This window comes from Elephas maximus, chromosome 7 (assembly GCF_024166365.1).
Source record: "Elephas maximus indicus isolate mEleMax1 chromosome 7, mEleMax1 primary haplotype, whole genome shotgun sequence".
Lineage (NCBI taxonomy): Eukaryota > Metazoa > Chordata > Mammalia > Proboscidea > Elephantidae > Elephas > Elephas maximus.
This window is the reverse complement of record NC_064825.1, coordinates 81,822,612-81,839,201: the sequence shown is the minus strand read 5'-3', so window position 1 is coordinate 81,839,201 and position 16,590 is coordinate 81,822,612. Positions and strand designations below refer to the sequence as shown.

At 39.8% G+C, this 16,590-nt stretch overlaps 1 protein-coding gene across 1 annotated transcript in view; it reads right to left on the bottom strand.

Annotated features, from left to right (window-relative positions):
* Positions 1-12,663, bottom strand: part of BBOX1 (gamma-butyrobetaine hydroxylase 1) — a 110,580-nt gene extending 97,917 nt beyond the window's left edge. The window contains exon 1 of the mRNA XM_049890752.1: positions 12,522-12,663. The gene's annotated coding sequence lies outside the window, so the exon portion shown is untranslated. The remainder of the gene's footprint in view (positions 1-12,521) is intronic.
* Positions 12,664-16,590: the final 3,927 nt, after the last annotated feature.

Sequence of the window (16,590 nt, the reverse complement as noted above, 5' to 3'; positions counted from 1 at the left end):
CCTGTTGATAGTTGCTTTCACTTTTCAAGTAAATGTTGGGGCATTATAACCACAATACTGCCCTATAAAATATGTGAATTTGCATCAGAATGACTGAGATTTTCTTTTTTCCTTTTTTATTGTACTTTAGATGAAGGTTTACAGAACAAACTAGTTTCTCATCAGACAGTACACACGCCATTTTACGACATTGGTTAACAACCCCACGACATGCCAACACTCTCCCTTCTTAACTTTGGGCTCCCTATTACCAGCTTTCCTGTCCACTCCTGCCTTCTAGTCCCTACTCCAGGACTGGTGTGCCCCTTTAGTCACATTTTGTTTTATGGGCCTGTCCAAACTTTAGCTGAAGGGTGAACCTCAGTCACGACATCATTACTGAGCTGAAAGGGTGTCCGGGGGCATAATCTCAGGGCCTCTCCATTCTCTGCTAGGCCAGCAAGTCTTGTTTTTCTTTTTCAGTCAGAATTTTGTTCTACATTTTTCTCCAGCTCTATCCAGGACTCTGTCAGAGCAGTCAGTGATGGTACCAGGTGGTACCAGGTACCATCTATTTGTACTGGACTCAGTCTGGTGAAGGCCATGGTAGATGTGATCCATTAGTCCTTTAGACTAATCTTTCCTTTGTATCTTTAGTTTTCTTCATTATTCCTTGCTTCCGGACGGGTGAGACCAGTAGGGTATACTAGATGGCCACTTGCAGGCTTTGAAGACACCAGATGTTACTCACCAAAGTAGGATGGCTGAGATTTTCTAATATCTCTATATTCCAATATATTAGACACACTTTGTAACATAAATCTTTATAAAACTCTATTTTATGCATGCTTTGAATCCTATAATACACCCATTACCTTTGGGATAAAATCTTAGCTTGGTATTCAAAATCCTTAATTCAACTACTGCTCTCATCCCACTACTTCCCTATGTTTTTCATATTCTAGGGTAGGGTTTCTCAACCTCAGCAGTATTGACATTTTGGGCTGGATAGTTCTGTTGTGGGGGTGGTGGTTGTCTTGCCTATTGTAGAATGTTCAGCAGCATCCCTGAACTCTCCTTCCTAGGTGCCAGTAGCATCCCCCTCAGATATGATGATCTAAAATGTCTCCACACATTGCCAGGTGTCCTTGGGGGTGGGGTGGGGAGGAGTGGGTTGGAGAGTCATCTCTGGTTGAGAACCACTGTTCTAATCCAACCTGTTTATTCATCATTATTGGATATGCCTGCACCTTCTATTCTTCTAAACTTTGTCTCTGCTTTTTTCCATCCCTCGTGTGCCATGCATCTTCCTCCCCTTGCTCTTCCAACCACCTGTTAAGTTCCTGATCAACTGTTACCTTTTCATAGCCAAACTTGATCACTCCAGTCAGAAATTCACCCATCCTTAATGTCTTTTATTCATTAACTCAAAAAATGTATATGAGCACCTACTATGAGCAAGGAACAGTTCATGTGTTCAAAACACAGCACTAAACAAAATAGGCTGTGACTTTGTATAGGTTTACATTGTAGTAGATGGAGATAAAGAACAAACACAAACCTCAGAGAGACATATACTCTCAGGAAGGGACAGGTTCCATAAAGAAGTATATAGAGAGGTAAGGGAGTAGAGAGAAGTTAGATAGGGGTGTTAAGGGAAACCTCATTGAGGAGGTGGTACTTGAGCAGAAGAATATCTGGGGAAGAATGCTCCAGGCATGGGGAACTGTTAATACTAAAGCTCTCATGTAGTCTGCTTGGTGAATTTAAGGAAAAGTAAAACCCAGTGTGACTGCAGAAGTTTGAGAAATGGTGTTATGAATTAAATTGTGTCCCCCACAAAAGATATGTCCATACCTGTGAATGTGACCTTGTGTAGAAATAGGGTCTTTATCTTTGAAGGTGTTAACAGAATGTCATGGGTAGGGTAGGTCCTAATCAATACCAGTGGTGTTTTTATAAAAAAGGAAGAGAGACACAAAGGTAGACACAGAGGGAAGATAGCCATGTGAAGTTAGAGACTGAGACTGGGGTGATATATCTATAAGCCAAGGAATGCCAAGGACTGCTGGCTATAACCAGAACCTAGGGGAGAAACATGGAGCAGATTATTCCTCAGTACTGTCAGAAGGAATCAACATGGCTGACACTCTGTTTTGTACTTCTAGTCTCTAGAAATGTGAAAGAGTAAATTTCTATTATTTAAGCCATCCAATTTGTGGTACCTTGTTACGGCAGTCCTAAGACACTTACGTAGAACGTGAAAGTGGAAGAAGATGAATTGGAGAAAGTAGGCGGAAGCCAGATCATTCAGGCCTTGTAGGCTGTGGCAATAATTCTGGATTTTACGCTGCAAGTGGTGGGAGGCTCTGAACACGAAACTGACATAATTGGGCTTATAATTTCTTTATGGCATTTTCATCACACTTAGGTTTTAGTTTGTGTTTTATTACCAGTTATTTGACTATGTTACGCAACCCTCATAAAGCTATGACTTTCTTTCATAGCAGTGGCCCTTTTAAAGTAGCATGACTCTGACCAAAAATTTCATCTTAATTAAATATCTCTCAAACATTTTAACAGGTGTTTGTGGGGGCAGGTAGAAAACTTGTCCCTGGCAACGTTAATAAAAAATATTTTATCCTTTCTTTAGCCTCCCCAATTTCTTAGAGTCATTCTATCTTTAATATCAACAGAATTCTCTCCCCATTTTCCTCCCTGCCAATTCTGTCCTTTCATCCTTTGATTCCCTCTTTCCCTTCATATCATGCTGTAACCTCTAATGCATGTGGTTCTTTTTCTTTGATAACTTTTTGGGGAAAGAGTGGGGAGATAAATAATGTGCCAATGCAGCTTTGCCCTTTCTACCAAGGGCCAAGAGGGAGATGGGAGGGGGAGAAGAGGCTAACTAGGAAACGGGGAGGGAAAAGGCTGGGAACTACCTCTAGGTGTTAATCATTTTGATTCCGTCTTATTAATAGGACAAAGATTGCTTACTATACATTGCTTTGCATTTAATGAAACAGCTCAATGTATAGAGACTAAATACCAAGCTGGATACTCTCATTTGTTTCTCCCAATAGTTCTATAAGGGCCATTGTCCTCATTTAAGAGATGGGGTAACTGTGGCTCAAGGAGTTTCAGTAATTTGCCCCAGATAACACAGATAACAAGGAGAGGAGCCATGATTCAAGGCAAGGCAGGCTGTGTCTAAAAGCTCCTGCTTTAATTTATGCTAGAATTTAAGTTGATTTAAAAGGTATGATCCTTGAGATGTTTTGCTTTGGTTTCATCTTCCTGTTATTGAAAGGTGAATCACCTGGGAGAAAAAACCAATTGAAATCGCATGGTCTCTGTATTTCTATTCCAGGGCTTTCACTCACTTTTAATGACTTTCTCAGGCCTTCCTCTTGACAGTGAGACCTTCCAGGGATGAGCTCAGCCCAAGCGTGCAACTTTTGGGAAATAGTTAGGAAACTCCGGTCAGCTGTTTTTGTAAAGGACAAAAAAAAAAAAAAAAAAAAAATGAAAGGACCTTTTCTCCCAGCCCTCAAATGGCCTAGTGTTTGGACTTTCAAATTAGCATGTGGTCAGACCTTTATGAGAGAGTCCAGAGTTAGTTGAAAAAGGCCTTGAATTTAAGACTCTTCCTTCCTCTCTCCGTGACATGTGATTGTGCATAGCCCTGCTCATCAGAGGGTCAGGGAATTTGTGACAAAACGGGCTGGGGTGTCTTGAACACAAAGCGGGGCAGCCACAGTAGCCTTGACTTTTCAATTGGGCCTTTCATTTGGGACTTTTCTTTTCCCTTCATTCTTTTGTCTCTCTCCCCCCACAGGTGTTCTGCAGTCTTGCTGTTTATTCTGCAAAACTCACTTGTTAATGCAAAGCTTAGAAAAAGCACCTGATCAGGTATTCATCCATCTTTCCATTGAAAATATATTTGTTGAATTCTTATAAAGTGCTAGACATGGTGCTAGCCATTTTACATAACATCATCACAAATAAGGAAACCAAGGCATGGTGAGATTTAAGCAAACTGCCTTTGGACATTACAGTTGTGAATGTAGAACTGACATTCATCCCTGAGGTTTGTCTGCAAAGCCCATGCTTTTAACTCCTGTAGATCATTGTCTCCTAGTAATAAAAGAGAGATGAGAGACCCTGGTTGTTGTTCTATGTTAGATAGAGAAGGGTTGGAGAAATGGAAGATATTGACCATGGCCAAAAGTGCTGCTGAGTCTTTGATTGACTTTATGTGGAAAAGGGATAAATTGGAGCTCCGCGTCCTTGAATGATAGAGCAAGGCACACTGGGTGTTCAAAACACAGAAGGACTTTCTATGAGTTGGAGACCTTCAACAAATCAGTGCATTCCCCCAGGGAGAAGAGTTGTTGTTAGGTGCCGTCGAGTTGGTTCCGACTCATGGTGACCCTATGCACAACAGAACAAAACACTGCCCGGTCCTGTGCCATCCTTACAATTGTTGCTATGCTTAAGCTCATTGTTGCAGCCACTGTGTCAATCCACATTGTAGAGGGTCTTCCTCTTTTCCATTCACCCTGTACTTTGCCAGGCACGATGTCCTTCTCCAAGGACTGATCCCTCCTGACAACATGTCCAAAGTATGTAAGACGCAGTCTCACCATCCTTGCCTCTAAGGAGCATTCTGGTTGCACTTCCTCCAAGACAGATTTGTTTGTTGTTTTGGCAGTCCATGGTATATTCAATATTCTTCGCCAGCACCACAATCAAAGGTGTCAATTCTTCTTCGGTCTTCCTTATTCACTGTCCAGCTTTCACATGCATATGATGTGATTGAAAATACTATGGCTTGGGTCAGGTGCACCTTAGTCTTCAGGGTGACATCTTTGCTCTTCAACACTTTAAAGAGGTCCTTTACAGCAGATTCACCCAATACAAAGTGTCGTTTGATTTCTTGACTACTGCTTCCATGGGTGTTGATTGCGGATCCAAGTAAAATGAAATCCTTGACAACTTCAATCTTTTCCATTTATTGTGATGTTGCTTATTGGTCCAGTTGTGAGGATTTTTGTTCTTTTTGCCTTTGATCTTCATCAGTAAGTGCTTCAAGTTCTCTTTGTTTTCAGCAAGCAAGGTTGTGTCATCTGCGTATCACAGGTTGTTAATGAGCCTTCCTCCAATCCTGATGCCTTGTTCTTCTTCACATAGTCCAGCTTCTTAGGTTATTTGCTCAGCATACAGATTGACTAGGTATGGTGAAAGGATATAACCCTGATTGGTTTAAAGTCAGGAAAGGTGTTGTTGTTGTTAGATGCCATCAAATCAATCCCAACTCATGGTGACCTTATGTACAACAGAATGAAACGTCTAGTCTGGTGTCATCCTCACAGTTGTTCGAGTCCATCCTTGCAGCTATTGAAAGAGGAGAGAATAGTTGCTACAAGTTGTCTCTGACTCATTGCAGTCCAATGTGTGTCAGAGTAGTACTCAGCTCCATAGAGTTTTCAATTGCTGATTTTTCAGAAGAAGATCTACAGGTCTTTCTTCTGAGGCACTTCGGGGTGAACTCAAACTGCCAACATTTTAATTAGCAGTCGAGTGCATTAACCGTTTGCATCACTCAGGGACTCTGAGAGACAAGAAAATGCCCTATGCTGTGAGAGGTTCAAGCATGGGCTGTATAATCACTTGGCAGGGATGTTATATTATAGGGAAGATTCAGACTTCAAGCATGAGCTATATAATCACTTAGCAGCGATGTTATATTATAGGGAGGAATCAGACTTCTGGTGACCAGGTAAACAGGATGAGCTTGGCACTCTGGGTATATGATTCTGTGACTTCTTGACTTTAATACCAGGAGCTTATATGACACTGGGATACATTTATTCACCTATTTAGGTTTCAGCTTCTCCATCTGTTAGGTTATTTTTAGCTCTAATGTTCTCGGTTAACGTAGCTCTCAGGGCCAAAACTATACCCAGGGATGTAATTACAAGTACAGTTTTATTATGATTTTAGCCTGACAGAGGTTAATATAATTTTGAGCTCTTCAGTTTCATCTTCAAGTTGTCTAGCTCAATCATGGGAACATGAGTCTGGGATCAAGATCTCCTTTTGCTAATTTACACTTCTTTTTTTCTCAGTTCAACCCAAAGTTTGCTAAGTTAACTTTTTGGGTCAGTGAGGAAGAACTCTCTCCATACCCTCTCAAACTCCTAATGTGGAGGCTTCTTGCCCACGTAGAATTAGGGTTTCATCGGAGAGAAGTAAGAGCCAGATCGAGAAAGGCTAGTAGCCAGAGATGGGACTCAGGACAAGAGATCAGGGATAAGGCAACATAGGAGAGTTGGCATAGGCATCAGGTAATGTTCTAGACAGGTAACAGAGCAGTTTACAAGCAACCCTTGTGACAAGTTTTTGCAGCAATTACCTGGGAGGTGCTTAGAATGGAGTGCCTGGCACATAGTAAGTAGCATAAAATGTTATCTATTATTTTATTCAATTGGTATTCCATCAATCCCTGGAGTCTTGTTTTTTGCCAATGCCTTCAGTGCACCTTGGACTTCCTCCTTCAGGACCATCGGTTCCTGATCATATGCTTCCTTCTGAAATGGCTGAATGTCGACAAATTCTTTTTAGTGTAGTAACTCTGTGTATTCCTTCCATCTTCTTTTGTTGCTACCTGTCATTTAATATTTTCCCCATAGAATCCTTCAATATTACAACTCGAGGCTTGAGTTTTTTCTTCAGTTTGAGAAATGCTGAGCATGTTCTTCCCTTGGTTTTCTATCTCCAGGTCTTTGCACATGTCATTGCTTTGTCTTCTCGAGCTGCCCTTTGAAATCTTCTGTTCAGCTTTTACTTCATTTTTTTCTGTTTGCTTTAGCTACTCTACGTTCAAGAGCAAGTTTCAGAGGCTCTTCTGACATGCATTTTCGTCTTTTCTTTCTTGTCTTTTTAATGACCTTTTGCTTTCTCCATATATGATATCATTGCACAACTTGTCTGGTCTTCAGTCATTAGTATTTAATGTGTCAAATCTATTGTTGAGATGGTCTCTAAATTCAGGTGGGATATACTCCAGGTCATATTTTGGCTCTGGTGGACTTGTTCTAGTTTTCTTCAGCTTCAACTTGAACTTGCAGGTGAGCAATTGATAATCTGTTCTACAGTCAGCCCCTGGTCTTGTTCTTACTGATGACATTGAGCTTTTCCATCATCTCTTTCCACAGATGTAGTCAATTTGATTCCTGCGTATTCCATCTGGTGAGGTCCATGTGTATAGCTGCCTTTTATGTTGGTGAAAAAGATACGTGCAGTGAAGAAGTCATTGGTTTTGCAAAATTCTATCATGTGATCTCCAGCAACACTTCTATCACCAAGGCCATATTTTCCAACTACCAGTCCTTCTTTTTTGTTTCCAACTTTCAGATTCCAATCACCAGTAATTGTCAATGCATCCTGACTGCATGTCCTATCAATTTTAGACTGCAGAAGCTGGTAAAAATCTTCGTCTTTGGCATTAGTAATTGGTGCTTAAATTTGAATAATAGTTGTATTAACTGTTATTTCTTGTAGGCCTATGGAAATTATCCTATAACCAACAATGTTGTACTTCAGGATGGATCTCGAAATGCCCTTTTTAACGATGAATGCAACACCATTCCTCTTCAAGTTGTTATTCCTGACTTAATGAGCCATATGATTGTCCAATTCAAAATGGCCAAGACCAGTCCATTTCAGCTCACTAATACCTAGGATATCAATGTTTATGCATTTCATTTCACTTTTGATGATTTCTAATTTTTCTGGATTCATATTTCGTACGTTCCACTTTCCAATTATTAATGGATGTTTGCAGCTATTATCATTTAGAGTTGTGCCATATCGGCAAACAAAGGTCCCCAAAGCTTGACTCCGTCGACATCATTAAGGTGGACTGTACTTTGAGGAGGCAGCTCTTCCTTGGTCATGTTTTGTGTGCCTCCCAACCTGAGGGGATCATGTTCCCACACTATATCAGACAATATTCCCTTTTTTTATTCATAAGGTTTTCCCTAGCTAATTCTTTTCATAAGTAGACTGCCAGGTCCTTCTTCCTAATCTGTCTTAGTACAGAGGCTGCTGGTTTTTGAATATCAGTGGCATAGCTTACAGCATCACAGCAATATAAAAGCCCCCATAGTGTGACAAACTGAACAGATGGACAAATGGATGCAGCACTGGAAGTGCTCTCACTTATGCCAAGAAATTTGGAAGACTGACACTTGGCCAACCAACTGGAAGAAATCCATATTTATGCCTAATTCCAAAGAAAGATGATCCAAACAAATGTGGAAATTATTGAACAATATCATTAGTATCATATACAAGTAAAATTTTGTTGAAGATCATTCAAAAGTGGTGCAGCAGTATATCAATAGGGAACTGCTGGAAGCTCAAGCTGGATTTAGAACAGGATGTGGAACCAGGGATATCATATGGATCCTGGATGAAACTGGAGAATATCAGAAAGATGTTTACCTGTGTTTTATCGACTATGCGAAGACATTTGACTGTGTGGATCATAACAAATTATGGATAACATTATGAAGAATGGGAATTTCAGAACACTTAATTGTTCTCACGAGGAACCTGTATATAGGTCAAGAGGCAGTCTTTGGAACAGAACAAAGGGATACTGCATGGGTTGAAGTCAGGAAAGGTATGCATCAGGATTGTATGCTTTCACCATCCCTATTTAATCTGTATGCTGAGCAAATAACCTGAGAAGCTAGACTATAGGAAGAAGAATGGGGCATCAAGATTAGAGGTAGACTCATTAACAACCTGTATTGTGTAGAAGACACAACCTTGCTTGCTGAAGCACTTACTGATGAAGACTAAAAACTACAGCCTTCAGTATGGGTTACGCCTCAACATAAAGAAAACAAAAATTCTCACAACTGGACCAGTAAGTAACATCATGATAAGTGGAGAAAATGTTGAAGTTGTTAAGGGTTTAATTTTACTTGGATCCACAATCAACACCCGTGGAAGCTGTAGTCAAGAAATCAAAAGATACATTGCATTGGGCGAATCTGTTGCAAAAGATCTCTTTAAAGCATTAAAAGACAAAGATGTCACCTTGAAGATTAAGGGTCGCCTGACCCAAGCTTGGTGTTTTCAATCGCCTTATATGCATGCAAAAGCTGGACAAATGAATAAGGAAGATCGAAGAATGAATGTCTTTGAATTTTTATGTTGGCCAAGAATATTGAATATACCATGGACTGCCAAAAAAAATGAACAAACCTGTCTTGGAAGAAGTACAAACAGAATGTTCCTTAGAAGCAAGGATGGCAAGACTTTGTTTCATGTACTTTGGACATGTTATCAGGAGGGACTGATCTCTGTAGGAGGACATCATGCTTGGTAAAAGTAGAGAGTCAGTAAAGAAGAGGAAGACCCTCAACAACACGGATTGACACAGTGGCTGCAACAATGGGCTCAAGCATAACAAGGGTGGCACAGGACCAGGCAGTGTTTTGTTCTGTTGTACATACTGTCACTATGAGTAGGAACTGACTCAATAGCACCCAACAACAACAACATTATTTTGTTATTACTTTTGTTACTATTATTATCCTCTCAGTCTAGTACAGCAAATGCACAAGGTAGGTGCTCAACAAATAGTTTTTGAATGAAAAGAGAAGTAAATGAACAGTCCCTTTGATGATAGCTTTTTAGCAATGGTTGAATGGCAAAAGTAGTGGTTGCATATTTTGGTAGTGGTTAGATTTTTACAGAGGAAATGGCAAAACCCTGTAAACCATCACGTCCTGTTAGTATTACATTGTTATTTTGAACCGTCAGTCCAGATTTTTCACTGAGATTCTTTTTACGGTGAAACTCTTGGAAATTAGAGGGTCTATGGAAAATGTGATTAATGGATAAATTTTTTTTTATCATTAGTATGGCCTTTGCCACTTTCTAAGCCTGAATGAGGTTTTGTTTGAGTCAAACAGTTAAAAATTGTTATATTTCTAAAGTTGTTCAAATGGCCAAAATGCCTTTAATTTAGAAAAGAAATACTGCTTATTCATTCCTTGTATTTGTAGCTGAATATACATTCATATTAGCATTTTCTGGGCCAGATTGTCTGCTTTTGTACTGAAGAAGATGTTTGCCTGGGCATGTGTTGGAGGAGCCACTGTGCCCTATCTTGACTTCTTGTTCACCTATGCAAAGGCCTTTTTCCTTGCAGCCCAGGTGAGGAGTTCTCATGAGAAGAAGTAGAAAAGCCAGAGAATTACCAAGCTTCCTTCTCACTCCAGAAAGCCTGCCTGGCTACTACCTGGGAAAAAAAAAAGAAAAAGAAAAAAAAAAGTCGCTGCTGAGTCAATTGCAATTTCAATTCATGGCAACCCCCATGTGTGTCAGGGTAGAACTGTACTATGCTCCATGGAGTTTTCAATGGCTGATTTTTTGGAAGTAGATCAGCAGCATTTTCTTCTGAGTTTTCTCTGGGTGGGCTTGAACCTCCAATCTTTCGGTTAGCAGCTGAGCATGCCATCTGCAAAGCTACATGCAAATGCCCCCTGGTAGGATCAATGAAGCGAAGCCCACTTACATCACAGCTGAATCAGAACTTGGATCAGTCTCACCTCTTCCCTGGGAATCTTAGGGTCTAGAGACTTCAGATACCTACTATCACTTAAACTCAAAGCAAGCCAAATCCATTGCTATCAAATTGATTCCAGCTCATAGTGATCCCACAGGAGAGGGTAGAACTGCCCCCACAGGGTTTCCGAGGAGCAGCTGGGGGATCCAAACTGCCGGCCTTTTGTTCAGCAGCAGTAGCTCACCATAGCTTTTAATTACTGTGCCACCAGGAATCCAGGGGTAGCAAAGCACAAAGAGGGAATCAGAGTCGTGTAAAGAAACTCATGTTGTCACCCTAATGCTTTCCATATTGAAATTACTTAGAGGCTGTTACCATAGCTTTGATCTGGGTTTCAGTCTTATAGGTCTAAAAACTGGACTTTTCCAGGACACCCAGGACCAAATATGTGATTGTTGTTTTAGATGCCATCCAGGTAGTTTTTGACTCATACTGACACCATGTGACAGAGTAGAATTGCCCCATAGGATTTTCTAGGCTGTAATCTTTTTTTTTTTTTTTTTAATCTATATGGGGTTAATCTATATGGGAGCAGATTGTCATATGTGATTAGTGCTTAATAAATATTATGAATTAATAAACTTACTCTCTTTCACGTGGTTGCCTTATTGCCAAGTTGTGATAGTTCCTTCACTGTAACTGCCTATATACCATCAACAGAGTGCCATGCATTTCTGAGTTTCTTTTATGTGTCCCACCTCCCATGCTCAAGAACTAAAGCAAAGACTCTGTTAACCTTAGGAAATGAAGGTTAAGCAGGTTCGCTAACTGTTATTACCTGCCCCAGCATTCAGTCTGTGAGAGTGTTTGCAGTGTAAATGCATGTATAGGCGTTTCTCTTATATGAAGGGGCATAAGCAGGGCTTTGGCTTCTGAGGAACCTGCTTAGTATTGACTTCATGCTAGATAAATGACAGTGGAATAGGACCAAGGCTGGTTCTTAGGAAATACATACAATGTCTAGGGCTTATTTGGAAAACATCTTTCTCACCTCAACCTAAAAACACACATGGTATACCTTCTTAAATGAGGTTTCTTGGGTGAGCTCCACATTGTCCGATTGTGTGGGAATACCAAATCTGTTGCTGTTGAGTCAGTTCCGATTTACAGCTACCCTACAGGACAAGTAGAACTGCTCCATAGGGTTTCCAAGGAGCGGCTGGTAGTTAGCAGCCAAATGCTTAACCACTGTGTCACCAGGGCCCCTGTGTGGGGATAGCGGCACTTATTTTTGCTCAGTGTTATTGTAAACCCTTTCCATACCTTGACTAATCGAATCCTTGCAAGAACCCTGCAAAGTATGTGTCATAATTTCCATTGTACATGGGAGGGATACTAAGGCTCTGGAAAGGTTGTACAATTTACTTAGGTTCCCCAGTTAATAAGTTGCAGAGACATGATGTGAATAGAGGCCTACATGTACATCTCACGCTCTAACAGTGAATCCGTACTGTCTGGAAGTAGAAAGGGAGAGAGAGGAGAGAGAGAGACAGAGGACTCATCCACAAGTGAGCACAAAGTAGGGAAAGAGCTTGGCAGAGACAAGGGGAAAAGGGAAACCAGGACAGAAGAAAACTGACACTTGAAGGGTAGGCAAAAATATAATTCAGAACAAAGTGAACCCACTAGGTTTTCTGCTCATTATAATTTAATCTGTAGTAGAATCATGTGGAAAATGTTAGTGGTTGACTCAGTGGGGCTGCCAGCAAAGCCTACATTTTGAAAGTTGAGCAGAGTACCCACTTTTGCTTGGTCTTGGTTGAGAGCTGGGCAACGATCAAAGCAAGAGAAGAAGTTCAGGAAACACATTTCTTTAACTGCTTGCAGGAGAAAATTTTCACAACTGGAAAATGCAAGCCATACTTCCAGTCCCAGAGCATGTAGGCCTTACCTCATTAATCATAGATGTCAGGTCCCTTTCTGTAAACAGCAGCCTGTTGACACACAAAATATCTTCTGTTTTTCATGGAGAAGCAAAAAAGTAAGATGGTGAAATATACATGCCTTTAGAGCAAATGATTCCTAGAATAGAAGTAAGATGTTCTCTCCCCTTACTGAATGTTAGGCAATGAGAAATTATGAAGTCCTTGTAAAGCACCAAGAGAAATTTTTTTTATATTTCCATATGACTTACTACTTAAAGCCCCTCAGAAGAAATATGCAGAGTAAATAAAGACGCAATGATGATGCTTGAAGTCATTGACAAAGGGTAGCAGTCTAAACTTTAGTGCAAACAGTTATTTTTTCCACTGGTCAGATAGGAGAGAATGCCTGTAGTGGAGTGTAATCTCCACCTTCACAGACAGCCTTGTCTATTCTCATCCATCAAGTAGGACAGATAGGGTTCAGGCTAAGGGTGGGGGGCAGAGTTAGAGCTTAGAGCCACAGCGGTCATCTGAGCAGATGAAGCCCTTTCATATCCAGACAGCTTGATGTGGTAGGGGGTTTGGTGGTAAAGAACCAGAGGGAAGTAATCTAGCATCAAGTCCAAAGAAGGAAGGAGAGGAGAAATGGAGCCACTATTTGGGAAACTGGATCAATGCAGAAGCAGGTTGGGAAGGATGATGTGCATTTTCTGGGACAAAAGCAATAACAGGAGGGACCTATTGGTTAGGATCAAGACCAGTTCCCATCATTGTCACCCCTATCACCTTAGTTCAAGCCTCTGTCATGTCTTGTGTGCATGACTTAGTAGTCACCATAAGGTTACAACTGGCCTTCCTGCTTTCACTCTTCAGGCTAATCTTCCACAGTGGTCTTTTTCGAGTAAATCAGAACAAACCACTCCTCTGCTAAGGCTTTCCAGTGCCTTTCCATTGAAATTAAATAAAACCCAAACTTCTTATGGTGGCCATCCAGTTCCTACGTTACCTAGCCCTAACCTGACTTCAAGTTCTTTCTTTCTCCAGTTCACTCTACTATAATCGCATTGATTTTTTTTTTTTTTTTTTTTAATTCTTCTATCAAACCTACCAAATTGTCTCTGCTCAGGGAACTTTGTACTTGCTGTTCTTTTACCTGGAACATTCTCTCCTCTGGTTTCATTGTTGGCTTCTATTCAAGATTTAAGATGCAATTCAAATATCTCCTTCTCAGAGAGGTCTTTCTTAAATATCTTATCTGTAATAGTACGTATCACTGCCTAACATTATAATTGTTTTTACCTTATTTGTTATTTCTTCCTCCCCTAGAGGAGACTTACCCGAGTCATGAAATTTTCATATTTCAATGTAAGATCAATTAGAGCATGGGTTTTTTCTGACTACTAGATCTTGGAACAGTGCCTGGTGCACAGTAGGTCTCGATGAATGTTTTCTGAATGAATAACTAAGTAACGAAAGGCAGGTCTGCATGGTAAATGGTGCCTAGACAAGGAACTTTCATACTTGGATCCAGAAAATTCTGACTGAACAACACACTAGCTGTACAACCTTGGGTCAGTCACCATCTGCCAAATGGTGAATGCCATGAACTGTCCTTGCCAGTTCAGTGTCTGTAAAAATTTTATGACAAAATGTGGTAATGAATGCAAAAGTGCTTTCAAAATATAAGATTTAGCAACAGATAAGTTACTTTTCAGCAAAGAATCACAGTGATACTTGGAAATGAAAGGGGAAAAAAGGGTGAGAGAACTTGGGTTTGAGTTTCCAATTACGAAACATCGTATAAGAACAACTTTCATTTTACAGGCATTAGATCCTAGAATAGGAAAGGGGCTTCGAAAAAGGAAAACCCCATAAGCAATTACTAGACAGGATAGGAAGCAGACTGCCTACGTTTGAATCTTGACTTCTTTCCTTTCTAACTGTGAGCACATAGGCAAATTACTTAACGTATTTGTGATTAAGTTTCCCTATCTGAAAAATTCAGAAAATATAATACCTACCTGAAATATAATTCTGGGAGGATTATATAAGACAATGTACGGAAAATACTTTGAACAGTGCTCGTTCAATAAATATTAGCTGTTATTATCCCCATTTTGCAAATGAGGTGACTGGATTTCAGAATGTTTAAAGGACGTGCCCAAAGTTGCACAGATAATATGTGGTAGGGCAAGATCTAGAACCCAGAACCTCTGCTTCCTGAGGCATTATAGGCACATTTAAGGAAGAATTACAGAAAATTTATGCCATTAAACATTCATAACACCCACCATAAAAATTAGCTGCAAAACAATGTTTATTGTAATATTATTTTTTACTAAAATTTGTTTATCTTTCTGTCTGTCTATCTAGATATGCATGAAAAATACTGAAAGAACATAAACCAAAATCCTAATAGTGGATGTATGGCTTTGGTTTGAGATTATGGATGATTTTATCTTCTTTGTGTTTTATTTTGTTTGCTGTGTTTTAAGCACGTATGGTTTTTAAAATCAGAAAATAAATTTTTTTTTAAAAGACAGAACAACAACAAAACAAAACTCCTGAATGTGCGATGCTGCCAAATCTTCTTTTATTTGCACTGCTTTACGCTTTCCAGGCATTTCTAGATTAGAATCTTACAGAGCTCTGGTAGAACCTTGTCCATGCCCAACCAATGTCACCTTATTTCTGCGTTCAGCTCTTTGTGCAGGTGCCCATTTTCCTCACATGTCTAGATATGATTTCCATCCTAGGTGCCTCATATGGTCACTTTAAAAATGTTTGATAAACGACATATTCTTTGAGATTCTGCCTTTAAAAATAGTATACCTAAGCACCATTCCAGTTCCAAGATCATGAAGATAATTTGAAGAATACCATTGGTATAAAAAATACCAGTGTATTATTGTTACGCATTTCTGTATTTCTATCCATAACCAAGATTTCTTACCTCTCCAATTGTTTTCCCTTTTATATTAAAACATTTATAATCCATATTTAGCATTTCTCTTTCCTACCCAAGTAATATTTCCTTTCAAGAAGAATTTTTTTTTAACATCTTTTGGAAGTAGCGACATTACTTTTTTTTCTAAATTTTATTTTGCTGAGAATGTACACAGCAAAACATGCACCAATTCAACAGTTTGTACATGTACAATTTAGTGGTTGATCATATTCTTCAAGTTGTGCAACCATTCTCGCTCTACTTTTCTGAGTTGTTCCTCTCTCATTAACATAAACTCAATGCCACCTAAGATTCCTATCTAATTTTTCAAGTTACTGTCAATTTGATCCCATTTAGACAGTTCTTAAAAGAGCATAATGTTCAACACAGGCCTTTTTTACTAGTTAAGTTAAGCTACTGTTTGTTTTAAGATGACTTCAGGGGATATTTTTAATTTAAGCTTTTAAAGATTATCTCAGGGAAATAGTTTCAGAGATTCATCTACCCTCCATGGCTCCAGGAAGCCTAGGGTCCATAAGAATTTGAAATTCTGTCCTATATTTTCCCCCTTTTGATCAGGATTCTACTATGGAATCCTCAATCAAAATGTTCAGTAATGGTAGCCAGGTACCATGCAGTTCTTCTGGAATCATGGCAAAAGAGGCAGTTCATGGATGCAATTAGCCACACATTCCGTATTCTTTTCCTATTCCTGACACTCCTTCTTCCTTGGTTGCTTCAGGTGAACAGAGACCAATCGATGTGCCTTGGATGACCACTTGCAAGCTTTTAAAACCCCAGACACAACACGATGAACTAGAAGGTGGAACAGAAACACTACGGATGTTATCAGGCCAATTAACCGGGATGTTTCATGAAACCATGACCCTAAACCTCTAAACCAAAGAACCAAATTCCATGAGGTGTTTGGTTGTACATAAGTAGCCTCAGCAGCTACTCTTTTTTTGTTGTTGTTGTAAGTATATCTATCACACAACTTTTGCCAACACAACTTTCACAGATTACAACTAATTGACAGAAATTGTGACAGTCAGCTGTGCAATACCCTTAATCATTGCAATTTTTCCATCACTCTTAACCCCTGTTTCCTCCCACCCTCCCACCTCTGGTAACCACTAATAAACTTT